Source organism: Leptonychotes weddellii, chromosome 7 (genome assembly GCF_054177405.1).
Source record: "Leptonychotes weddellii isolate Sample4059 chromosome 7, ASM5417740v2, whole genome shotgun sequence".
NCBI lineage: Eukaryota > Metazoa > Chordata > Mammalia > Carnivora > Phocidae > Leptonychotes > Leptonychotes weddellii.
The window spans coordinates 121,551,713-121,577,916 of record NC_138375.1 but is presented as its reverse complement, the minus strand read 5'-3'; the positions used below and the strand labels follow the sequence as shown (position 1 = coordinate 121,577,916).

At 41.4% G+C, this 26,204-nt stretch overlaps 1 long non-coding RNA gene across 1 annotated transcript in view; it reads right to left on the bottom strand.

The window, feature by feature from the left end:
• Positions 1-26,204, bottom strand: part of LOC145722755 (uncharacterized) — a 227,195-nt gene that overhangs the window by 180,370 nt on the left and 20,621 nt on the right. The window contains exon 2 of the long non-coding RNA XR_014147267.1: positions 16,460-16,608. This is a non-coding gene — a long non-coding RNA (uncharacterized LOC145722755). The remainder of the gene's footprint in view (positions 1-16,459; positions 16,609-26,204) is intronic.

Here is a 26,204-nt window from a genome sequence, read left to right as displayed (position 1 = left end):
ACTTCTGAGAGTGCTTTAACCTGGGACAGGCTGAATTCCTGCACTTCAACAGAGAAATTCTCCAACTCAGAATAGAGTGTCTGTCTACTAAACTGCATAAAGATGGTACGGCAGATACTTGCCAATTTTCAGAATCCTTGCTTACATTTGGGGAATTCCCCATATTCTAAGTCCCCATAGGAGACAGGAGCAAATTCCAGACAGATGCTGAAAATTCTAGAAACTCACTGCTTGGGGCTTCTCCAGCAGGTAGGGTATGGGCATGTGCCCTGGGCCACAGCCTTTACATTGGGAGGCAGCGTGCAAAGATGCAGAGACTGTGGGGAATTCCCACTGGTGGAGAAGGGGCGTGAATGGACCAGCTCCTCAGGCAACAGCGGCAGGGGGACACACTGCGGGTTTAACTTAGAGGTAGTGGCGCCCATGTTCTTCCACAATCTTCTCACCACGCCGGCTCTGTGACACCATCTTGGGCATTTTTTTCCCTAGCTACAGAGCCCCAAACTGGTTTTCAAGCCCTCCTATGGATTCTGTAACCTACCCAATATTCTTTTATGAAATTACTTTTCTGCCTAAAACAGTCAAACTGAGGGAATATATAACCTCACACATGATGTATATGAAATATACATATGAAACTATAATAGGAAATATATACGTACATATGAAGTTCCCTGCTCCAGTGCAACAGATTTCTGTCAAATTCCCATAATCTTACAACTCGATAGAAGGGAATAACACCATTACCTCTATTCAAACCCACTATTTGACAGATGGGTTTCCTCTGTCGAGGGTTTAAGAGATCACCAAGGGTCAACCAACTCAGAGAGCAGAGTGAGGGTGAGAATGATTTCTAGTTAAATGCCCTTCCCACCACACCATGTTGATAGCAACCTTGGTTATTGGGTGCAGTATTTCAGTTATAGATTGCTTTTGTATTGATTGGATTTCATTTTGTCTTAAGAGAGATCATTCTAGGTTTGTATTTGATTGAGTTATCTATATTTGGCTATCTATTAATTTATTAGTGTTAAGACAGACAAGACCATGATGGGGACCTCAGAAAAAGGTAGTTCACAAGAGAAAGGACTCAATGGAGTAAGAATAGGAGGAATGAGGCTATGGCAAGCAAGTTTGTGCTGTAACTCTCCCTGGTTTGGAAAAAATACTTAATTAAAGCAGCATCCTTTTGTGTGGTGCTGCTTAGTTGGTTTTGCTGCTCTGGAGCCCAGAATATGAATGGAACCCAGTTCACAGATACATATAACAGAATATTTCCTCAACTCTGGACCATGTGAGGAAAACAAAAGGATTGGTGAAAAGAAATGAACTCAGTATACAATGAGAATTATCTACATGTACAACTAACTTAAACACAACAATACATAGTAAACAAAGTTTTCCATCACGTTCAAGTGTCAATTTCTGATTCCTTGATGCTTTGCAACAACTTACAGTTTAACCTCTAGCTTAGATCAGTTGGAAAACTTTCACTTCTTGAATTGTCCAGTGCTGTAGATATTCATCTATATGTGAATGCATTTTTGTCCCATGCTACCTTGGCTTTATGTCACCTTCATATATCAGGGCCATAACTTTTTTGTGAAATGAACTGTTCCTCTCTACACCCAGTAATTGCTGAAATTCTTTGTAAAATACTGATATCCCAACAGGATTCCTCGGGAGAACTGCTTCTCTCCAACACACTTTGCAAAATGCCTGACACTAATATACCACCTACTTTCTCCGGAATGGCTTCACTGACCTGAGCATTTTGTGCTCTAACTAATCTACACCTTACATTTTTTATTTTTCATTTTCTGGCATGACAGGAAAATGGAAAGTCTTGCTTTTAATCATTCTTTGACAAGTAGCCTGCCTTTCTTGTTAGGATCCAAGTTGAAATCAGATTCACCATTGTGTAGAAATGTGGACTTCACACACTCTCACACACACACACACACACACACACACCGCACACACCACACACACCAGTTCACATCCAGGATTAAGAGGCTTGCAAAGCCCAAAGAGGGAGCCTACGGGATTGCCATATCCTTTATCCCAAGACACTCCTGAAACTCAAATCTTTTCCCTAAGCAGAAGGTATTTAGTCCTATCTCCTTGAGAAATCCAATTTTAATAACTTCCCCTTCTCGGGCGCCTGGGTGGCTCAGTTGGTTAAGCGACTGCCTTCGGCTCAGGTCATGATCCTGGAGTCCCGGGATCGAGTCCCGCATCGGACTCCCTGCTCAGCAGGGAGTCTGCTTCTCCCTCTGATCCTCCCCCCCCCTCATGCTCTCTCTCTCTGTCTCATTCTCTCTCTCAAATAAATAAATAAAATCTTTAAAAAAAAAAAATAACTTCCCCTTCTCTTCCAAAATGAAGCTGAACCGACAGCTCGCTTCTAACATCCTTTAAAAGTACCGCAAATTATCTACAGGATAGAGGATCCATTGTATGGGTTATCCAAACTATAATTAATCTAAAAATGACACATCCTGGGATGTATAATGCATTACCTTTCTGAAACCAAATTACAGCATTAATTGTATTTGGCTTCAGCAAATATTAACATTTCTTTACATGCCCTAAGCCCAAACATCTAATGAAGAGACTAGAGTATAAGCTGGAATCACACTGTTCCCCAGAGAAAGCCAAACTTACCATTTAAACCACTAACAATAACCTACAGAGCAGTTCATCCCCACAGGACAGGTCAGCTTTAAGCCAACATTCGTTCTGTCCTCTAGAAACGGCGGGTCTGTCCCTTTCACCTGGACTTAGATTATCTTAGCTAGCCTTGCTGGTGGCAGAGTCCTTGATACACAGGGGCACCTAAACTGTTTTTAATGATGTATTTGTGGCTCTCAAAGTGGATAATCGAGGTCCGGAAATGCTATTATTGTAACAGCTCCCACAGTAACCCTCTATGAGAAGTTCACTTGCTATCTGCCTGGAGTCTAAGGGTCCAAATGTTTCAAGTCTGGAAGGTGGGAGTGGGGGTCGAAGGGAGGCAAAATGACGTTCACAGCAGGATTCCTGAAAACATCAAAACACTGTCTGTTCTTGCCTTTTGTGAAGTCAGCCCTTGAGCTATTTGTTCAGGTTTCCCTACCAACTTCATGACGAATGAGGTTTTTCCAAGGGCTTTTCCACACAGCGCTGTTATTTCACTGGGCTTCGGTGAGTACTTTAAACAGATGAAGACAAAGAAAGCCAGCCATATAATTCAGTGTCTGATTGCTTTTCCACATGTCAGTAGTGAGAAGTACAACTCTGCCTTGAGCAGCTCTGAGTGGCTGCCTGATTGAATCCAGTAAAGGCTGATAAATTTTGGAATGCTCTTTCAGCACAAGAAAAATAGCATCTCTATGGAATATGGCACTGCAGTACTTTGTGCCTTGCAAGAGACACCTCGAAATCGGGGCTTTTCATCATGGGGCATGACGAAGGAGAAGCAAAAGGGCATTTTCCAACCCCCACCCCCATCACATCATCAACATCTGGAGGATGAGAGCTGACCCACATTTTTTTTTTAACTTCAAATGATTTTTTTTTTTTTTGAAGCACTAAGTGCAATTATAGTACATAAGCGATGGGTTACTAATTTAGAAGCTAATTAATTTCAATAGTGAGTGTTTCCAGAAACAAAATCTTGAAAGATACAGGGAGGAATAAACAGAGAGTTTATTCTACTTATATAACACATTTTCTACCATCTGGGGAATGAAAAGGGTTTTCTCCGACAACTTTCCCGGGATGGGATGAGAAAAGAGACCCAGTACTGAGATCCATATGGGCTAGACCTTTGGAGCCTAAGGGGCCTCTCTGTCTCTACAAAGAAGAAAATCTGATCATACTGGAGCGAGTCGACCAAAAACAAGGGATAAAGAACAGGATCAAACTTTGGGGTACAAGTTAGTGCAAGGGGGAAGCAGGAAGCCCTGAGTTAAGCACCAAGTCACCTCCATGACTCAGCTGCAGAAACATCACCACTTGGTGCCTCAAAACCTTCCCTTGAGGGTAATTTTTGCTCATATATGCCTTTGAAAGAGTTGATGTAAAAGGCTCTAAGGAACACATCCATGAGGAGAAGCGTTCCCTGGGACTCCAGGCACAGTGTATTCTGCACAGCGACATAAGAACAGCTCTCAGTAAAATTACACATAATCAATAGTCTGTCCACTGATCCAAACGCCCCAGGGCCCCATCTTGGAAGATTTTATAGTATATATATTCCAGGCGTGCGTATGGTGGAGCCTACTGATTCCCACACAGCTGTTTTTCTCCCGTTAGCGCATGATGATTTTCAAGTGTTTTACTAGAACAGATGTTTTAAGAGCATGCTGAGTACACGTCTTTCCTCAACTTTTTTATTTACATACACAGCAGATTGCCATGCTGCTGTCCTTTTGATACTGTGGGGGTAGGGGTGCGACCAGCCAACAATGTCGGTTTTCTTCAACATTCTTAAGCAGAGGCACTTCTGACTTGTTACCGTCCCACGGTCATTGCTCACAGAGACCCTCTCAGTCTCTGTCTATCTGTCACTTGCTCTTCCTCTGATCCTTTCTCCCAACACACTGTTTGAACTCGGTTTCTGCACATGGAGACTTTTTAAGCTGGAGCAAACTGAATACACCCATGTCCTATATAGAATGCAATTTTCTCTGTTGGGTTTGTACCTGCTCCAAATAGTTGAATTTAGATAACAGCTTATTTCCTGAGAGTCAACACGTACTTCTGCTTGAACCTACTGCAAAGTCAATCCCCTATTCGTGCCACAAAAATCTGTTACCATGGAAAATAATATTCTGCCACACGTTCATCAAAAGAGGCTGCCAAACTTGTCGATTTTGCATCAGCAGAATGTACACAGCCCTAAATGGAAAAGTTTTCCCACCTAAAGAACATGATTTCAGGTCTTTAAAGCAGGGACTACAGATGGATTTGTGCCTTCAATAGTATGTTAAGTGATTCTCCGAAGTATCTTAGTAGGTAAGTAAAGGTATTTTCCCGGCCCTCACTCCTTGCCAGTTTATAAACTGCTTCTTTCAGGATTAACACAATTGTCCAAGGAACTTTAGAATTTTTCTAAATTTAGAAGATTTGAGGAAGCGAACTAGAGGTGGGGAGAGAGTGACTATCCTTTTGAATTCCTCTCTGCCCATAGAGACAGGGCCTTCCTCTTCATAGTACTTAAATTCAGGACAGCTTTATTCTTCCCACAAATGCATCTTCAATTCAGAGCTTTAGGAATTGTCAAATTCAAATGGCCATTTCATGTCAAGCTCCCCTTCACAGCAAACCAATCAGCTCACAGTCAATTGTTCAACCAACATTAACAGAGTCCCAGTTATAATTTATGTTCTCTGCTATGTGCTGGGGATCTTGGTGGGAGGAGACATGGCCATTTCCTGGTAGAGAAGAAACACACTATACACAGTAAATAGCCTCTTGAGCCACCAGAGCCTCGTGCAGAGGACAGCACCAAGGACACTAGGGAAATACTCACCTCTCCACACGAATGAATGAACTCACTTTGAGGTAGAATTTCTATAGAAGGGAACTTCTCTTTCCCCCCTTCCATTCCATTGACTACTTCTGACTGAGAAAAAAGGACTAGCGTTGGTGAAAACAAATGTTAATGATCAAAGCGGTGTAACAAGATGCTAAATGGGACTTTTTTCCCTGCAATTGTGCCATGTTGGCTGAAGCATCAGATCTGAAGACACTAGAAGAGGAGAAAGTGCTCTTTCTAAGGAGAAATGTTAGAGTATTCTCATAAGACTTATTAAAGGTGGCAGAACTTGCCTATCAGTGTCCATCTCCCACTTCCAGCCCACATAAGAGAAGGCTAGAGATTCATGAAGGAGTTTATTTAAAGGGAATTTATAGAAGTGGAGAAGGTGGTGACATAATGCTCCCCCCTTCTACCTCCCATAGGTCCTTGGCCCGTGGGAAGGGAAGTGGCTTCTCACCAGCAGATGGCTTCCTGGTGAGTATATCAGAGACCAGGCTTATGCCACCACTGAAGCTGAGTGCAAGAAAATTCTTGGCAGAAATTAGCACTAATTCCTAGATTTGGGGGAAATTCAACAGGCAGCCTCATGCCTGTTGAGGGACATGCCATGGCAGGGACAATCATTACAGGGCAAGAAGGGAGCACGGCATTTGTTCAGACTTGAGTAGAAATAAATTTGAAATTTCTGTGGCCAGGCGACAGCTTGGGGAGTAGTAACCAGGCATGAAATGCCTGAAGGGGCCTCACCTGAGAAAACTAACTGTAACCAAGTGCTCCCAGCAGGAAGCACCTACAGTATACACTGTTGGGGTCCGGGGTATCTGAGGAAAGGGCCACAATGTTCATTAACCCGCATGAGGGAAGAGTAGAGGGTGGAAGAGGGGAATGGAAGGCACTAGTTAGTCAATGTCTATGCAACAGAAGGGAATAGAGATGTAGAAAACAACTCAGAACCCTGGCAGGGTCTGTGTTGGTCAGCGTGGGCCATCATAACAAAACGCCATACCCTGGGTGGCTTAAATAAGAGAAATTTATTTCTCACCGTTCTGGAGGCTAGGAAGTCCAAGATCAAGGTGCCAACCAGTTTGGTTACTGGGAAAAGCTCTCTTCCTGGTTTGCAAATGACCATCTGGTCACAGCGTCCTCACATGGTAGAAAGGGAGAGGGAGCTCTCCGATGTCTCTTCTTATGCAGGCACAAATCCTCTCATATCAGGGCCCCACCCTTACGACTTCATTTAACCTTAATGACTTCTGCAAAGGCACTGCTCCAAATACAGTCACACTGAGGGGTAGGCCTTCCACCTTTGAGTTCTAGGAGGAAACAGTTCCGTCCACAGCAGTGGCATTTAAAAACAAACAAACAAGCAAACAAACAAAACAAATAAGTGGACTGTAGGAAGGCATCTGATGAAAATAAAATCATAGGTGCACTCTCTATCCACACACAACATGTCTTAAAGATAAGAGGTTGGGAGAAAAAGTGTCTGATTTTCCGCTTAACTCTTCTCTGAGGAAAAGAAATGGGAAATGATCTGTAAGTACAAAAACATGCCAGAAGGGAAGTTCATTAGAAAAGCAAATCACAATGAGGAAAAGAAGAAAAGGAAACAGGGAGCATGAGCCTATTGTGTTCATAAGAAACTATATAACTAATTGAATGCATATGGAGTCTATGGTTGATTTATGGTGGGAAATAAATTTAAATACAAATGCCATGTTAAAAATGATGTAGGATCTTAAACTTCAAAACTCTGAGTTTATAGAATACATAAGTATGTAGAAAAGTTTAAAATAAAACTGACTTGAAGAAAGAGAAATTATAGAAAGGAAAAATTCAACTGTGCATTTACTGCATTTATAAGAACCTGATTTATAACCAAATCTTTGAGGAAAATTTTTGGCCTGCTTGAAAGAATAAAAGAAAATGTAAATATGCCAGATAAATGGGTGGGTTATTTATTATAAACTCTAAAATAGTCCGTGCTTCTTAAAGGAAAGAAAAAACTACAGTGAGATATGAATTTAAAGTAATAAAGTTCAAGATGGTAGACTCTGCATATGCCTTTGCCTCTTCTCCTCTGAAACTCATTAAAATGGCAGTTAAAAAAGACACAAGGAAGTAAATTCATAAAAGTGCTGAGAACATATGGGACATCAATGGACCAGATATTTTTGCAGATTTCTGGATGACAGAGTAGGGAATGAATGGTTCTACGTATACATGGAAGCAGAGGGAGCCATCACTCAAACCATGATCAGAAGGGAGGGCTGAAGCAGGAAGTTAATCGTGGAATTCTCCAGAAAGCACAAGTAAAAAGAGCAGGAGGACCAATTGCCAAAATTTTTAAATGCCATAAAATGGATAGAAAATAAAGTTGAGACATCCTTTGGACGATAGAGCAGAAAGGACGAAGACACTGAAAATGGGAGCAAAAAGATAAGGGACATATAAAATCAATCCAGGTTGGCCAGAGTCTGATTAACAGAAATCCTATAAAAAGACACAGAGATACAAAGGAAGATTCCATTTCACCCTGATGAGGGGCCTGGGGGCATGTAATAGAATCCAGAAGAAAAGAAATGTCATTGACATTTAGCACACTACATGTCTCGGCAGTAAAAAATAATTACATACTTATAGTAATATAAGAGATTGATTATTTTTAGCCTCCAAGGCAACAAACATAGTCAGAGAGCACAGAAAGTACGGTTGTAATTGCAGGACAGAATGTAAATGTTATCAACCTTGACAATATAAAAGCCAAAATTAAATTGAAGGAACGTGGGAAGAAAAAAAAATGTAAAGAAGAGGCAGGCGAGAGAGTGAAAGGACTTAACGTTTTCATCCCAGAGCAAAATCAAGTCAATTGACTAACGTAGAGGGAACAAGAGATAGGATTATTGATACATTTTCTAAAGTTATGAAAAGAACCAAAAGGAAAACTGAGAATACTAATGTAACCACCGAAGTTAAGGAAAAGGGTGAGGGAGTCAAAGCATCATCTCTCACAGCAGGGAGTAAGGGGAAATTGTCCAAGGTCATTAAATTAAGAAATAGAGGTGGGTGGATTTTTTTCAGTAACTACCAGAATTTCTTTTTAATGATTCAAAGAGATGCTGGTGGAAATGAGCCTGGGAATGTGAGGAAGAAGGCAGGACGGTTTCCCTCCTCATCATAAGCTCGTCTGTATTCCTGATTTCTTACCTTGGGTCTATATTACTTGGACAAAAACAAATACATAAGAACAAATTCACCAAAACTTAAATATTAAGCCAAGCCAACTGTCTCCTTTTTCCAAATGCTGAGTGAAGTCAGGGCCATAATCAGGAGCGGGAAGCAGATTTAAATCTTGCAAGAAACTGACTGAAGAGGAAAACAGCCAATGTAAATAACTCAAAAGAAATGTATAGGAACTGAAACAAACAAACAAACAAAAAACATCTTTTATCCTGTTTCCTTTCTCTCTCTCTCTCTCTCACACACACACCCCACAGAATTTGCACATATGATTATACCCCTGTATCTGTTGAGCAATGCAACACATTGTAATGACTATTTCTTCACAGATTCAAATAATAAATCCTTGGATAAAAATTAACTCATTCTAAAAATAAATTGTGTGTTCCAAGACACAAAATGTGGAGCAAATGGTAAACATCTTTTCACCAGCTTTCCCAAATAAATGATCAAAAGAGGCAAATACCCCAGCCAGGCTACTACACCCCGAAGATGCTTGATTCAATCCAAGCGTGGGTTAGCGAACTTTCTCTATAAAGGACCGGAGGGTAAATATTTTCGGCTGTGTGGATCATACTCCCCTCTGCCATTGTAAGCATGAAAACTACCAGAGACAATACACAAATGAATGGGCGTGGGTGTGTTCCAATAAAACTTATCTACAAAACAGGCTGTGGGCAGTATTTGGCCCAGGGGATACAGTTTGCCCACCCCTGAACGAAAGGATCCAGAACATTAAGGCAATTGCTAATTAGTAAAAGGAAAGCACATACTCCACAACCTAAATCACTTTTGGCTAATATTACAATAACAAACAATATCCCATCGAGTAGTGTTCTATGTAATTCCTGATGTTCAAGTGCCTTTTGAATAAGCTCTGGTCAAAAAAGAGCTAAAACATATCCATTCCATTCCCCTTCCCTTCCCATCATTCACACAACAATAAAAGAAAAACAATGATCAAGTCAGCTGTCTCTTGTTAAGGGCCCCTTTTAGACAGCTAACATATTCGATCTCCTATTTCTCCATCAAAATGAGAAGCCCAAGGGCTTCAACTTTAGTTACATTTGAAAATATCGTTAAAGGAAAAACCGTGCCCCTCTCTCAATGACATCTAGCTTTAAATGGCTCACAAGGGATGTTTAGTGCTTGAAACAGCCGACATTGGGTAAACATAGAGATGAGCACCTGACCAGGACAGAGAGGGCTCGCTGAATCTGTAACCTTAATCACAATCAAATCACATTAGTGAAGCAAGTTGGTGTTCCAGGGGCCTAACTGAATACTAAGTTTGTTTGTTTGTTTAATGAATGGGCAGTGTGGATAAAAAGCGAGATTCAAATATCCAATCAGCTTCCACATGAAAATCCTGATTATATTTGTGATGGCTGTGAGCGAAATAGGGTCCTAAATAGAATTTTAGATAGCATTAATGATATGACCAAAAAGGATGAAAAATCACAAGTGACAAGGAAAAGCACATTTGTTATGTGACAAAAAAAAAAAAAAAAACAGTAACAAGGGATATCAGGATATCCTCTAACCACACAAAGGAATCCTCAAAACTGACTTGGGCAGCTCCTGTCAGATACTACATGATTATAATTACAATGCCCAAGTGCAAAGGGGAAAGACGCCCAAACCTTACAAATCACAGTGTATCCAAGCTTGAAGGAGACTGACAACAATAACTCTTGGCACGTGTACAAAAGATTTAATTCTAACTAAAATGAATGTTGTATAACAGTAGAAGACAGGTTTGGGGAAAGCGTATTTTGTTTTGTGTTTTGTTTGGTTTTGTGTTGGTAGCTTTAGAGAAAAATAAGCTCATGAACATACCCAGTGAATACACTCCTGGGTACACACTAGCATGGATAAGAACAAAGCTGTGGAGGCAATTTGAGATTCAGTAAGATTTTTTAAATGATCAATTCTCTCTGCAACTACTCCAAATCCTTCACAGACAAAGGATATTTCCCAATTCTTACCAGAAGAAAAATATATGACCTACACACAAAGCTTATTTGTTCAAATCCCACCCCAATCTTCACAGATACTTTTTAATCAACATGCAAATGAGGCATGCTTCCCTGCAAAATTACTGGTTCCTTATTTAATTTTAGCATTAAAATAATAATTGTCACCTAAAGACTCTTCCTTAGCCCAAAAGCTTTCAACATTTGAAAACTGTATGAGCACCACTCAGCCGAACATACACATTCATTAAAAGAAATAGGAGAGTCCACCATTATAAATGAAGGCTTCTTTTCCCTAGGAAAAAAAAACTGCAAAATAAAAGTAGGTCTAGAGGAACACCCAATCCCCTTTCTTGTCAGTCCTGCCTTTGCTCACTGTGTTCAGGTACACACAGCGTCCTATGAAATGACCCACATTCTTGATATTTCTTGGTCCCTATTTTGTCAAAACTGCCCATTACCCCAAGTCTGGGGTGACCAGCTAAAGATCTGAGAAAGTATTTTAGCCAAAGCTATCGCTGACTGGAAAGGAGAGTTTAGCCCTTCCCAAATAACAGATGCATTTAACAGGAACCCTCCACGCTGTGGGCATCCCTGGGTCCTGTGACTGAGTCAATGGGACAAACAGCTCAGGGCCAAGGGGCCTTAAGCACCTCTGGAGTCACACCATCTGTTCCGTCTTCGAGCTGACCTACACATACACCAGCAATGTCCAGTGGACTAATCGATGTGGACTGTGTTTGGTAACTTGGGAGTTCATGATAAAAGCCAGAGAGAAGAGTTCTCCATGACAGAGGGAGATGTGAAGCAGATAAACCCAGTCTGTGGACAGAGTGGTCGAGATCACTGGTGCACTGGCATCTTTAAGCAAGACATCTCTTATCTCTTACACAGTGTCAGTTTGAAGTTCATTTTTAAATCTCCATGAGGCTATAAGCTTGTATTTTCTTTTATTTATTTATTTATTTATTTATTTATTTATTTATTTATTTATTTGAGAGAGAGAATGAGATAGAGAGAGCATGAGAGGGGGGAGGGTCAGAGGGAGAAGCAGACTCCCTGCTGAGCAGGGAGCCCGACGTGGGACTCGATCCAGGGACTCCAGGATCATGACCTGAGCCGAAGGCAGTCGCTTAACCAACTGAGCCACCCAGGCGCCCTATTTTCTAAAACATATTAAATGAATGTTTAAAAGTTAATATGTTTGGAGCACCTGGGCGGCACAATCAGTTACGTGTGCAACTCTTGGTTTCAGCTCAGGTCATGGTCTCAGGGCTGTGTGATCGAGCCCCATGTCGGGCCCCACACTCAGTGTGGAGTCTGCTTCAGATTCTCTCTCTTCCTCTGCCTGTGCCCCTACCCCCCACGCGCTCTCTTTCTCTCTCTAAAATAAATAAATGAATCTTTTTTTTTTTAAAGATTTTATTTATTTATTTGAGAGAGAGAATGAGAGAGAGAGAGCATGAGAGGAGGGAGGGTCAGAGAGAGAAGCAGACTCCCTGCCGAGCAGGGAGCCCGATGCGGGACTCGATCCCGGGACTCCAGGATCATGACCTGAGCCGAAGGCAGTCGCTTAACCAACTGAGCCACCCAGGCGCCCGAATCTTTTTTTTAAACAAAGTTAATATGTTCGACATAGATTGGTGATGGACAGATGATGGATACATTAATACACTTATGTATTTATCCCATTATATTATAGAGAACAGAATTAATATTTCTCAAAATGGATCCAAGAACCACATGTATCGGAATCACTGGCTATGTCTTTTAAAACACATATTCCTGGGCCCCACCATAAAGTTTCTGATACAGAATGTCTGGACGAGCCAAAAGATCTGCACTTTTAGTAGATTCCCTAAATGATTGTAATGACAGTATTTCCAGGGAATGCTATGTTATACTGCTTCCAGGTCATATTTTGTTTATTGATGCCCAACATCATCGCAACATGCAAAATGTCTTAAGAAATAAGATAAGAGTTTCAAAACCAACACTCTGAAAACAGTAGTCATCCCCTCCTAAGGCCACCAGGACGCTGGTCTTGGTGACAATAACAGCACAAGAAACAAATGAAAACATCCAGTCCTCTTGATTGCCTAGACTGGAATCTGGTATACGGTCATTTCTCCCTCATCTTAGTGGTTAAAGCAGCCACAGGGCCAAACCCAAAGTCACACACAGAGCCCTATCTATTTGATAAGGATGGATACCTGAAGACAAATGTCAAATGTGATCAAGTAAGCGTTGACAGGGTAGGCAGAAATGGGGTGGGGCTCTGAGATGAGGAGTAATTAAATGAGTAATGAAAACAAGAAGGAGCCTTATAAAGCCCAATTAAAATAATGTTCAATAAATCAAGTAATGTAACTCAATATTCAATCAAGTAACTTAATATTCTGCAAATGAATTTTGCATGTACTCCCCAAAAAAGGGAAAAAAGAAAAAGAAAACCAACATCTTCAGACTGTTGCAGTAACTTACTCAGGTGACTGACTTCTCTAGATGAAGTTACTGACCTACTAATGACGTCTGAGCTCAGGCCAGAAATCATTCCTCTTCCAGCTCTGCCCTGTGGGTTCTCCTCTCTGAAATCACATCCACCAGTCCTGCAACCAACACTGAAATTATTATAGTCTATTTTTAAAACAAGTTAATTTTTTTAACAAGAAATTAAGTGAGTGCTTAAAATATATCCCATCTTTGAGTCTGATTTGATGAGCCTTCAAGAAACTTATGATAGGAACTTAAATAGGCAAGATAAACCAACTATGTAAAATAGAGAAAGAACACATCATTCATATTTCATGTAATTCATCAACTATCCTTTTCTTTCAGCCTGGGTACTAGGCTCTGCAAAGGCAGGGGAAGGGGTCACACGGCAAGGACCCAGAAGAGATACAAAGTATAAACGATTTCAAAGAAAGGAAAAATCACCTAAAGGAAATCAGAAAAGCTTTTGTAGAGTAAACAGCACAGACGAGCCTTGAAAGATAGGTAAAATTTCAACTGGTTCTGATCTAGAGAATAAAAAGGGGGAGAAATCCAGGCGGTAAGAACACCATGAACAAGAAGATATACAAGTAGAGATTAGAAATAAATTGTGCACATCACAGCATAGAGGTTGAAACAATCAATATATCAAACATCCCATATGAGTTAACCACCGCATCAGAGGCTAGAAATACAAAAATTAATAGAACCTGAGCCCCCCTCTTGAAGAACTCACAGTATGAAGAGAAGCACGTTGAGTTCTTGATGGATGAGCTCAGAGGATAATCAGCAATGTGACAGCAGAGCCATGAAACAAGGCTGCACATTGGAAGGAGAAGAAGGAAAAGCCAAGGGGAGAAGGTTACACAGGAAGGACCTGGGAAAAAACACTTGCAACTTTCAATTACACCACACTCAAAGATCAAACAGTCCTCATAAAGTTAAAACTACACCAAGATGCTATTTCTCACTGGTTAGGCTGACAGAAAACCCCATGCCTGGCAGTTGAGAGTACTGTTTGCAAGGCTCTAAGGAAATCAGGGCTCTCACATGTTGCTGGGGGAAATGCAAAAATGGTACAATCCCTTGGAGCGGGAGGATTTAGAAATATCTAAAATACCTTTTTTTAAAAGATTTATTTATTGGTTTTAGAGAGAGAGCGAGAGAGCGAGAGTGGGGGCAGGGACAGAGGGAGAGGGAGAGAGAGAATCTCAAGCAGACTCTTGGCTGAGCACAGAGCCTAACTCGGGGCTCGATCCCATGACCCTGAGATCATGACCTGAGCCAAAATCAAGAGTCAGATGCTTAACTGACTGAGCCACCCAGGCGCCCTAGAATACCTTAAATTACATCTGTGGTTTGCATTGTACTCCAGGGGAGAGTGCTCCTCTATATCTAATTTGGAGGAGAGAAGGAAGGACATATTGAAAACACCCAAGGATACAATTAGCCAGATTCAGTATGAGTAAAATTCTAACATACAAATGATTCCTATTCCAAAATAGATGGCATGAACAGGGGAACTGAATTCAGACTGATTCCTGAGTAATTCTAAGGAATTATCATTAATGCTTAGATGTGCTAATGCCATCAGGGTTGGTTTTTTTTTTTTTTTTTTAGGTTTTTTACATTAGAGATACACACTGAATTATTTATAATTCAAATAATATGCAGTCTGAGATTTGCTTTAATCCCCTTAAAAATAAAGTATGGGGAGATAAGAAAATCAAAGTAGCAAAGTGTTGACCATTATTGAAACTGGCTGATAGGTAAACAGGGATTTATTATACCATTTTTGCTTCTCCTGTAGATATTTGAAATGTTTTATAGTTGAAAAGGTTTTTTTAAAAAGGAATTACTGAAATATAACAGTATCATCTGGAGAGTGCCATGTCTTTGATGCTACCAGAAGGGAAAAGTGAACATCAGCTTCTAGGACTGCAGAAAGATCCAGGAAGAGAGCTCTCAGGAAAACCACTGGGCTTATCCATTTCTAGGACAATTATAGTCTGACAAAAGGTGATAGAAAAGCCAGATTGCAAAAGCCTGGAAGAAGAGGTCAAGGGGATGAAATGGCAAAAATATAGAGAGACAATTCTTATAAGTTTTCTAGCCATTATTGAAAAGAGAGAAATTGGATATAGAATACAATCAAGTGTCAGGATGACTAATAATTAAATACCACATTATCACTGAGTCAGTTGCATATTTCTGAAAGTCACTAAATCTTCAAAAGTATTATAATATGGAAATGGCAGTAGGTTAGGAATCAGAATATCTAGATTCTTTTTTTTTTTTAAAGATTTCATTTATTTATTTGAAAGAGATAGAGAGAGAGAGCACAAGTAGGCAGAGAGGCAGGCAGAGGGAGAGGGAGAAGCAGGCTCTCCGCTGAGCAGGGAGCCCGATGCGGGACTCAATCCCAGGACCCTGGGATCATGACCTGAGCTGAAGGCAGCCGCTTAACCAACTGAGCCACCCACGCACCCCAGAATACCTAGATTCTAATTGCAAACATTAACTGGAAGAGCATATCCATCAGTGGAAAAAAAAAAAAAAAAGGAGTAGTTTTGAAGATGTAAAACTCTAGGAATGTGGTTTGGGATCATCCTTCCTTCAAGGTACCTAAGAAGTGGGGAGGTTGTGGGCCATAACAAAGAACCAAGAGAGTGAAATTCAATGTCTTGTTCAACCAGCTGGCTCAACCACCATCTCTGCTTTGTACGTGAGCAGAGATGGAGGGATCCCTCAAACAAGAAACAGAAACAAGGAACCAGGCCCAGACTGGAGTATGAGTCTGCCTCTGGTTACCGCAAGGAAGTAATTTATTACCACCAGGCTATGGGGAAAGTTGGCTCTGACTTGGACCACATGTCCCCTACCATCTCCAGATGTTAGCTAGAACTGCTACGCATCATCAAAAAGTTAAACAAGTCTGAAACATCTCGTGAATAAGCTCCAGGCAAGTTTGAGGGTAAAGGTCAAGTGTGAGGACAGGAATTCCTGGGGCCCACAGCTCTAACCTGTTAGCTCTTTCATCTGACTCCAAATAAATACCTTGTATATCGTCAATTCATTTATTCAACAAACATTTCTTGAGGCCCTAATATGCGTGAGACGCCACGCTAGGTGTTAGAGATGGAAAAGTAAATGTTCTTCACCGTAATAGCACTAACACTCATGACAGTATCAATAGTTTTGAATGCAAGGGAGCTTTACTTACAGGTGAGGAGGACCGGGAGAAGAATCATGATGAGCCAACATGAAAATATCTTCCTGACTCAGAAGGAGCTGATCTGTTTACCCACACCTTGGGAGAAAACCAGGAAGCACGTTCTAGCAGAAAGCGATTACAAACAAAGCAACCGCAACCTATAAAGGAATACAGAGGAAATAATTAATTTCATAGAAAACTGAGAGAATTGGTGGGGGAGGGGGGATGCCCACAGAGAAATACAAAGGAAAACAACTGCACAAAAGATAATGCACTTTATCAACACTTCCCATTTTGAGTAGATAACGACTTCCCCTGGTCCTGGCAAGAGACTTCGCATAGGATTTAGAATGTGGAAGTAGTTAAAACACCCATCTACTTCAGGCTAGAAGGAGCATTGCCAAATTTCATCTGTAACTAGACAGAGCAGAGTGTGGATCAGAAAATTACAAATGTGCTCAAGTCTAGGCTCTTGTAAGTTCTAGGATACTTTCCCTTGGCTTTTTTCAGAAAATACACTACACTTTATCTTGAACACTACCACTTTATCTTGATTAGACAGGGCAAGTATGTTCTCACCTTGGTCAAAATCGCAAAAGGAACATAGGATGGGGGTTCCTACCTCTTCTCCAAAGTAAGGTCCTGGAACTGGACTAGCTCAGAAACTGGCAAGAGTGACGTATTTTATGTAGCAGAAGAGTTAAATCAAAGATGGATAAAGTTGGATTCTGCTTGCAAAGTAGGCAATTTCCATAGAAATTCACCGTATAATCAGCTTGAGGAAGAAGATCCTTGCTCAACTGCTCCTTGATCTCCACTTCACAGAACAACTCCATCACACAGGTACGTAACTCTTGCATCCTTCACTAGGTACTCACCCAGGTTCCACCTTACTTGACGTGATTGGTTTGATGGGCAATTCCCCTATCTGACAGAAGAGGGCAATGTGGGGCTCTTGGCTTGCACAGGTTCAGCCCCCTGTTAAGCTCAGCGTTAACAATTCTGAGCATAAACACACAAATGTATGTTCTATCACCCAGAAGTGCAAAATCAGAAAAACGTTTGGCATATAAAGAAGACAAAGATGGGGAGCACTCATGTAAAAAAGAAATAAGAAAGGGGAAAAAAAAAAAAGCATCGGAAAGGGTTATAAGTTGGGGGGTGGGAGTGTGAATGACCAGACCCATGCAGATAATATTCTGTCTCAGTTAATCACATGCTCATGTGCTTCCTTCTTCGAACTCGCTATGACAATGTCATTTGTCCATCTTTTGTTTATTTCACTTCATGAGCTCCTTGCCATTTAATTAATGCTTTTAAATGAAACATGAAATTTCTTTATCAATTCATTTGAAAATATATTCTGACTTGTTAATCTCTCTCTTCTTTAAGATTTCTATAGCTTACATTACAAGAAATGACAAGGGCAATTATCATTAAAAACCGAGCAGAACAAAGCTATGGTAATGAGGAGTGCTACAATTCATTCACCAAGATGTTAGGTGATAAAAGGATAAAATGAACCTACCTCTGTCTTTCTGATAACAAAGCAATTACAACTTGTAAAGTAATACAGAGAAAATAATAATTTAATAGAAAACTGAAAGAATGGTAGGCACAGAAAAATACAAAGGAAAACAACTCTGCACAAAAGATAATTCATTTTATCAAAACTTTCCATTAGGAGTCGAAAAAGACTTGCCAAAAATGTCAGGATGCACGGCAATATTTTTCCCAGGAAAAATAATTTTCTCTTATTAGTATTCAGAAGGGTGCTAGCAGAATGATACAGTGAAAAAAGTTCAATCTGTCTTTGGAAGTAGTAAGCAGTAAAGCATAAGGAGAGGTAAAGCAAGGATAGTATAATACACACACACACATACAGACATACACAGATTTATACACACATACACATAACATCAACATACGAAGGCTTAAGTTAGCATTCTAAGAATCACAGACCAGAGACCCCAGGATTAACATTCTGAGCAAACAAATGATATTTGGACAAAGTGAGAGACGGCGGCCCTTATGACCTTCAAAGATGCATGGGAGTCCTCCAGCTGCCCGGATGGGATCAGCAGTCCCAGCGCGGGGCCAGACACACCCCGTTGGCAGAGCGCCCCTCTGGGGACCAGTGCCACTTAAGACCTGCTGCTTGAAAAGTGTTAATCAAGGAACTTCAGCATCAAACCGACAACCAAGGCATCCAAGCTTCTGGTTGTAGCCCTGAAACTCCCGGAGTCTTCAATCACCCCCATTGTTTTGTATCTAAATTGGGGGTGGCACAGCTTACCTGTCAGGGAGGCCGTGCAGATCGGGTAATGATTACAAAGTACTCTGGAGCTCGGTATTAAATGTTACAGAACACAACACAGGCCAGACTCTGGCCTACCCATCTGACGCGGGCTCCATCCGTCTCCCGTCACAAATCATGTCACTCTCCCAGGTGTTCTGATTGCCAAAGAGGAAGCCTGGCAATCAGGCTTTCCTTCCCACATTTAGGGAAGGTTGTGTCTTCCCACAATAGCTGTGAGAGCAGTGCTAAAGCGGATACAAAGAATGTACGTCCTTTATGAATGAAGAACGAAAGCAGAAAGCTGAAGTGTTTTTCTGTTCCCTGCATGAAGAATGCATTTCTCTCTTCCTCTCTCTCTCTCTCTCTCTCTCTCTCTGTCTCTCTCTACCTCCTCTCCACTCCCTTTCCCATGCTCTCTTTTTCTCATTCCTGCTTTTTCAGGCTCTTTCACGCATACACTTATTCTTAACGGTAGCTTCTCAACTTTACTATGAAATAAAGTTCATGTCCTATGTATGCATAGCATAACATGTCAGCCCTTCCCAAAGCCCCCACAGTCCGGGAATGGCCCGTCACCATGACAACCTGTAAACTTACACATGATGAACATGCGGTAATTCAGTGTGGTCCCTCATCAGATGCTTGAATCTCCTCCGTGACACGCTTACATGCCTCCAGTGATGATGAACTCTACTCGCGGCCTGGCCCACTGACAAAATTCTTACTTGACAGTTGTTTTGTATATTGGTCTAAAATCTGGTTCCCGATCGTTTTCATCCTTGTTTTAGTTCTGCACTTTGGAGTCACACAAATATCTAATCCCTTGTCTCTTTAAATATCTAATAGCAATTACCTGCCCTGTCAAAACTCTACAAAGCCTGGCTCGGAATTCTTCAAAGCTTTGCCATTACCAGCACAGATATAGCTTACTTGATCTTCGCAAAGGACAGCCCTGTTTGACAGCCACAGAGTCATTTTTTTTTAAAGATTGATTGATTGATTGATTTTAGAGAGAGAAAGAGCGAGCTGGTCAAGGGGCAGAGGCAGAGGGAGAGAGAGAATCCACAAGCAGACTCTCCGCCCTACACAGACTCCGCATCGAGTCCGGAGCCAGACCTGGGGCTCGATCCAAGACCATGACCTGAGCTGAAACCGACTCAACCAACTGAGCCACCCAGGGGCCCCCCAGGATCATTTTTAATGGAATCAGGATCTTCAATATTAAGGGCTTTAGCAATGCGTGCTTCTTTCTGGGGGCACAGCCAGATAAGTGAGGAGAGCAGAAGTGGGCAGGAGTTTCCAGAGGTGTCATGGACAGGTGGGGATGCGTTGGTGTGGCCACATAGCTAGCCAGCAAGTTTGCTTGGCTTGAGAAGAGGGTCTGCTCTCTGGGAAAAGAGCTGCAGGCTGGTGGGCAGGAGGTGGATACACGTCAAGGAGAATGCAAAGCTCAAGAATGGTTTGAAATTGATGACATAAGCAATAAAAGTTGCAAATGTCTGCTGTATTTGGTTATCGCTAATTTTCTAAGGTTTGGGGAGACTATAAAAGTCATTATTTTACCAAATATTTAAGGAGTATTTGTTAAGCACCTATTGCTGCACGGGCACTTTTCCAGGCACTGGGAACTCCGTGGTGAAAAAGACAGACCTTCAAAGTCCTTGCCCTCATGGAATTTACATTCTAGTGAAGGACACGGACAGCATACAAGCAAATACACACAGATTACCGTAGAGTGCACTCTAGAAAAAGAAAGCCATTTCTTTTTAGCCTCTTTTATCTTTACGCTTCTTATCCCTAAAATGAGCATAACCATCCTTAAAACATAATGCTATTGGAAGAATTAAATTAGGTAACATAACTAGCACCTGGCACAAAGTAGTTGCTCAACTAATCACTAAGGTTATTACGTGACTTTGGCCACCCACTTTTTTTCCCTGCCCCACACAGGGTTTGTCCCCAGCAATCTATGGGGAGGAAGAAGTTGGGGAGCTACACGTTGCCGGCTCCCCAGTTCTGTCTATTCTGTAGCCAGATGAGTCTTGTGCCATGCAATCCACACCAAGAGATAGGCTGCTAACGGTCATGTCTCCGCAGAAGAGTATGATGGGTATTAATGTTTCCTCCTGCCCTGCATCCACATCCTGACTTCACCTTGGGAAACTATCCTTCCTCACACTCAGCTCACACTTGGCTCACTCGGCTTACCAGTGAGGAGAGTCTGATCCAAGAGCCAAATCTCCCACCCTCCGTGATTGTTTGGGGGTAAGCCCAGTGACCAGGGATGGCCCCCCAGATAAAACCCTAGATCCTGCTGTGCAACTATCAGGAAGTGGTACATTTTTTCCACAGAACTTAAAATAGGGTGAATGTGAACTTGGATCTTCGAGGGGCCCTTTGTTCTGACAACACAGTGGGAAGAAGAGCCAAAAGAGGGCAGGAGACTGGGTCTGGAGAGAGATGTGGGCCCACTAAAGTCACACTTGAAGCCAATGAATATATGAAACAATACATCCCATTTTTATGTAAGCTAGTTTGAATTTCAATTGGAGCTTCTGGCAGTTGAGGCTGAAAAAGTGCTTCTTCTATGTTTAGCTACAAGCTCATCAAATTTTCCTACAGCAAACATGGCCCGGACGTGGATGGAAGAAAGGTTAAGTGGTTCCTCAAGGACTTTTCAGTGACTGTTCCAAAGCCATACGAAGTTCAGTGCAGGGTGGCTAGGGTAGTAGGGGGATATCGGGTGCTGGCTTCCAACCAGCTACTTTACCCTCTCAATACCAACCAGGGCAGACCTCCTGGGCTGGGCTTTTCCATTCAACACAGATGTCCTCCATGTACTCTGCATGCACCGTGCTCATTCTCTCCCTCCTCCTTTTGCTTCTGTTCTTCCCACAACCATTCATCCACCTCCCAAAGCTAACACCAGGAGTATCCACCCCACTCCTCACTCCTTCTTTCCCAGAACCCTCCACAACTCTCTGTGCCAGGGTCCTCCTCTCCCTCCTGCCATGCAAGTCTATCACTCCCAGCTTCAAATGTCAGCGGCTTTTCTTAATTTCTTGGGTTAGTGAAACTCTATGGAAAGTAAGGTCTCTCTAACCCAATATCCAGTAAGGAGAGAAGCTACAGCTGCTTTCCCCAGAGGATCTAAAATCTAAAAACATTTGACTCTATAAGATAGCTAAGAAACCAACATCTTGACCTCATCATGGGGAAAGGCATTCCTGCACACCCAGTGGGAAGTGTGCATTCACTGGTGACAAGAAGTAGGCTGGACAGAGAAGCCATTCAGTAGTGAAGTAAAATTAGAAGAACAGAAGGAGCAAAGATAAGAGTTTAGGCATGTACATAGGGTATATGGGCAGAGGGAGACCAGTGTACTAGTGAGACTTCTCAACTGGTTCAGACGGTTCATTTTTTAATAAGTGGAGATTGTGTTGGATTACCAAAGCAAAATGAGATCACAGAAGCTCTGAAAGCTAGATTGAAATGTATACTCCACCATCATAGGCGATAGGAACCAACCGTGGGTTCTTGAGAGAAAGAATCAACAAATTGCAGCTAGAAATAGGAATCAGGCAACAATAAACAGGAAAGGTTTGGAAAGAATGGGCCTAAAGTAGAAAAGACACTCCAAGAGCTGTTGTAGTAATTCAGATCCTCATGCGATTTTTTTTAAATATTAAAAATAAGTAAGTGTACAATGTTCAACTATCTATAAGAAGAAATCAAAGTTTATCCTGGTGATTTAACCTAAAACACCAGATGAATATCCAGTACCATACATCTCTACCACCATCAGCAAACATCACCAACGAGGGGACCATAGATGTTTGCCAGCATGCTAAACTCAGATATGAATGCAATTTCTCACGTTAATTCTTTGCAGCATTCACGCCCAGGCAAGAATCAATGAAGATATCTCAGCATCTCTAATCTTTAAGTGTTTTCTATGTTGTGCTCATAAAGAATGTACTCTCAGATAGACATGGATGGTAAGGAAATTAAGGGGTTTTGGGTTTTTTTCCTCTCCATACATGGAGCATTTCATTTGTTCTTTTTAAATGACAAATCTACTTAGGGACAATGAGATCAATGTGTTAGTGCAGCTACAAATAGAGTAAATAAAGTCTATAGGTTCTCTGTATAATCAAATGGGGGTAAGGGTGATTTCCTATGTACCATTTAAACATTTTCCCTATGTCATCTCTGGAGCAATTTTTTGGACTCATCTCAAAAAAAAAAAAAACTACTTAAAAAGTAACATTTCACTAAAAGGCACGTTTTTCCTTCTTCTTGTCAAGAGTGTTAAGATAAACACTGTACTTTCAGCAGATAAATAATCATTCCAAGAGACAGAAAATACTCTTGACATTTTTACAATAACAGGTTATTAATATAATTCACTGTGGCTGAAAGCCTGCAGAATACATTTATAATGCAGGCTGAATAAAGGTTAAGTGTATTTTCTGTTTTATTCTGCATCAAACATAAATACCTGTCATACCAAAACCTAGAGTAGACATAAGAACTTTCTTAGAAATCTATGAATCCCAGAGGAAGATGAGCCATTGAAAAAAAATATTCCTCTTCTCTAGATAAATTCCATATCAAGTAGACCTAGAAGCCAAGACTAAAACAAGAAAAAAAAATCACAATCAATCTCCAAGGTAATGTCTGTCAAAAATCACCCTGGATGCCCCAACAACACAATCCCACATCAGAATCACATTGCCTTAATGCTCTCACATCAACCGCCTGAGAATGAGTCATCAAGGAAATCTGTGCTGTCTCTTTCCACAAAGACACTGCTCTTGGTTTGATTTTGTTTTGTTTTTTTCTGGGCAGCTCCTCAAGAAGAACATGAACAAACAAAAGTGCATATCTTGAAATATACAGACATCTGCCCCATTCTTCTGAAAATACCTCTTTAGGATTCTCAAGAAGTTGTGATCTTCAATTAAAATGAAACCAGAGATTATTTATATCAGTGAGCGCTCTAAAAATAAGCCAGATGACGGAGAGATTGGGTCTTCTACTAAAACATTTACAGGCCAAAGAATTTGAAGGGAAGCGGCTCTTGTTTTTCAAAGAACTTCTTTGCTCATTGTCGAATCCTAAGTATGTATGAATATACATGGCTCTCAGCATAGTAGCATACTCTTCCCATCCACTAAAGGCTGGGAAAGAAAAACCACGTGCAGGAATGCCTTTCCCCATGATGAGGTCAAGATGTTGGTTTCTTAGCTATCTTATAGAGTCAAATGTTTTTAGATTTTAGATCCTCTGGGGAAAGCAGCTTTTGTTTTCCAAAAAGATTCTGTACTTTATAAAAGGATGCACCATAGGTTTCCTTTAAAAAGCGTACTCCCATGGGGCGCCTGGGTGGCTCAGTCGGTTAAGCGACTGCCTTCAGCTCAGGTCATGATCCTGGAGTCCCGGGATCGAGTCCCGCATCGGGCTCCCTGCTCGGCAGGGAGCCTGCTTCTCCCTCTGACCCTCCTCCCTCTCATGCTCTCTGTCTCTCATTCTCTCTCTCTCAAATAAATAAATAAAATCTTTAAAAAAAAATAAAAAAAATAAAAAGCGTACTCCCTGCTGTGTTTAAAATTAGTCAATTTACAAAAATGTGAATTAGCCACAATTCTCCAGAAATACATTTGTTGCCTCAAACAAGGCACCCTTACTGAAAACTGCAGGTCTGAATATTAGTTCTCAGGAAACATTTATTTCAAGCTCTTCAGTAAAATAAAACAGCATTTAGAGTTAATAATCACTGGCTTGTATTATTAACCTGGCATAGGACAAAACAACTCCTGAAATCTTCAATTTTCCTTCCGCATGTGCTGGCAGCTCCCTGCCGTTCACACCCATCATCTGCCTTTTTAATCCACCCTAGAACACAAAAAAGGCAGGCCTCCCCTTAACGCTAGACTTTTTGGGGCACCTACATCAGGCCATGCATGTCCAGCCCCAACCCCGCCTCCTGCCAACTACCCGCCCACCCCGGACTGTTCCACTCGGCTTCTCCCACCCCCACTCTTTCCTTTCAGCTCTCAGCTCATTTCTTCAGGATGCATTCCTTGACACCACCTCAGACTAGATCTCTCTCCTATTCTCTCATAGCCACCTGTATTTTTTCTTCACAGCACTTGTCCAGAGTTCGCATTTAAATAACTGGACTTCTTTGACAAATATCTGTCTTCCCCATTCCTGGTTTCCTGAGGCAGAGACCGTCTGTTTTGCTGATCATTTCGTCTCACTGCCTGGTGGCAGGCATAGCACACAGTGGGCTAAACAAGTGAGTTCTACTCTCTCCTCAATTTTCTTCACCATTTTTTTCTAATTATTATTTGAGTATAGTTGACACAATTTTCTTCACTACTTTCATCCCTTACTTTATCAGTAAACTTTACTAAAAACATACACACATTATCAATCACACTTCTTCAAAGAAGTGTACTATCTACACCCATTCTTTTCTGCTCTTCTCAATGTCCTTCTACACCTAGGGCTGCAATGAAACCAGTCTCCCAAGGTTTGCCAATAACCTTCTCCTAATGAACAAATTCAGTGGCCACCTCGAGCTCATCCCCATTCACGTTCCTTCAATGGATGTTGATGTCCTGCCCTCCTTCCCTTGATTTCTCCCTACCCATCTCTTTCTCGACCCTTTCCCTCTTCCTCTTGGCATCTCCTCAGGATCACCTTCCCTTTCATCCCAGCCTTTCCTTCTGACTGACCTCTCTATCTCTGCTAATGATTTTATCATTCTCCCAGTCCCCAAGTTTTAGAGCTGGCCTCCCAGATATTCATTTAATCAATGCCAGGGGTTCCCTCGGGAAGATTCCTACTGTCCAAGTTCCAGTTCAGGTTCTTCTTAAGACTCCTGCACCACTTCAACCTGCCTCCCCACTTTTGTCTGTTCTGGGCACCACACAACCTTTTTCAAACACAGCTCAGCCACATCGTCCGTCCCTCCTTAACACGGCATCAAAAACTAAATAACAAAGCCTCAGTTTGATTCTAATGGACAACATGACATTGCCCCCCTAGAAAAACTGAATGATTCCTAAGCATGTCTAGCCGTTTTCTACTTTCTCACTGTTGGTCACACACAAACTCGTAACTACATCCATCCCATTCACTCCAGGCTAGCTAAGTTTTATCCATATTTCAAGAACATTGTAAATACCTCCTCCTCTCTGGAAGTTTTTCTGGTGTCTTAAATGAATGGGATCTCTCACTCTTTCACCTCTCGTAAGCCTTTGTATTGGCTTGGTATCATAATTATTCATGCTCCAGAGATACCATCCTCATAAAGTCTTTAAGAATAAGAAGAATCACAGGCTTGTACCTCTGAAACAAATAATACATTATATGTTAAAAAAAAAAAAAAAAAAAAGAAGATAGTCGGAAGGGAAAAATGAAGGGGGGGAAATCGGAGGGGGA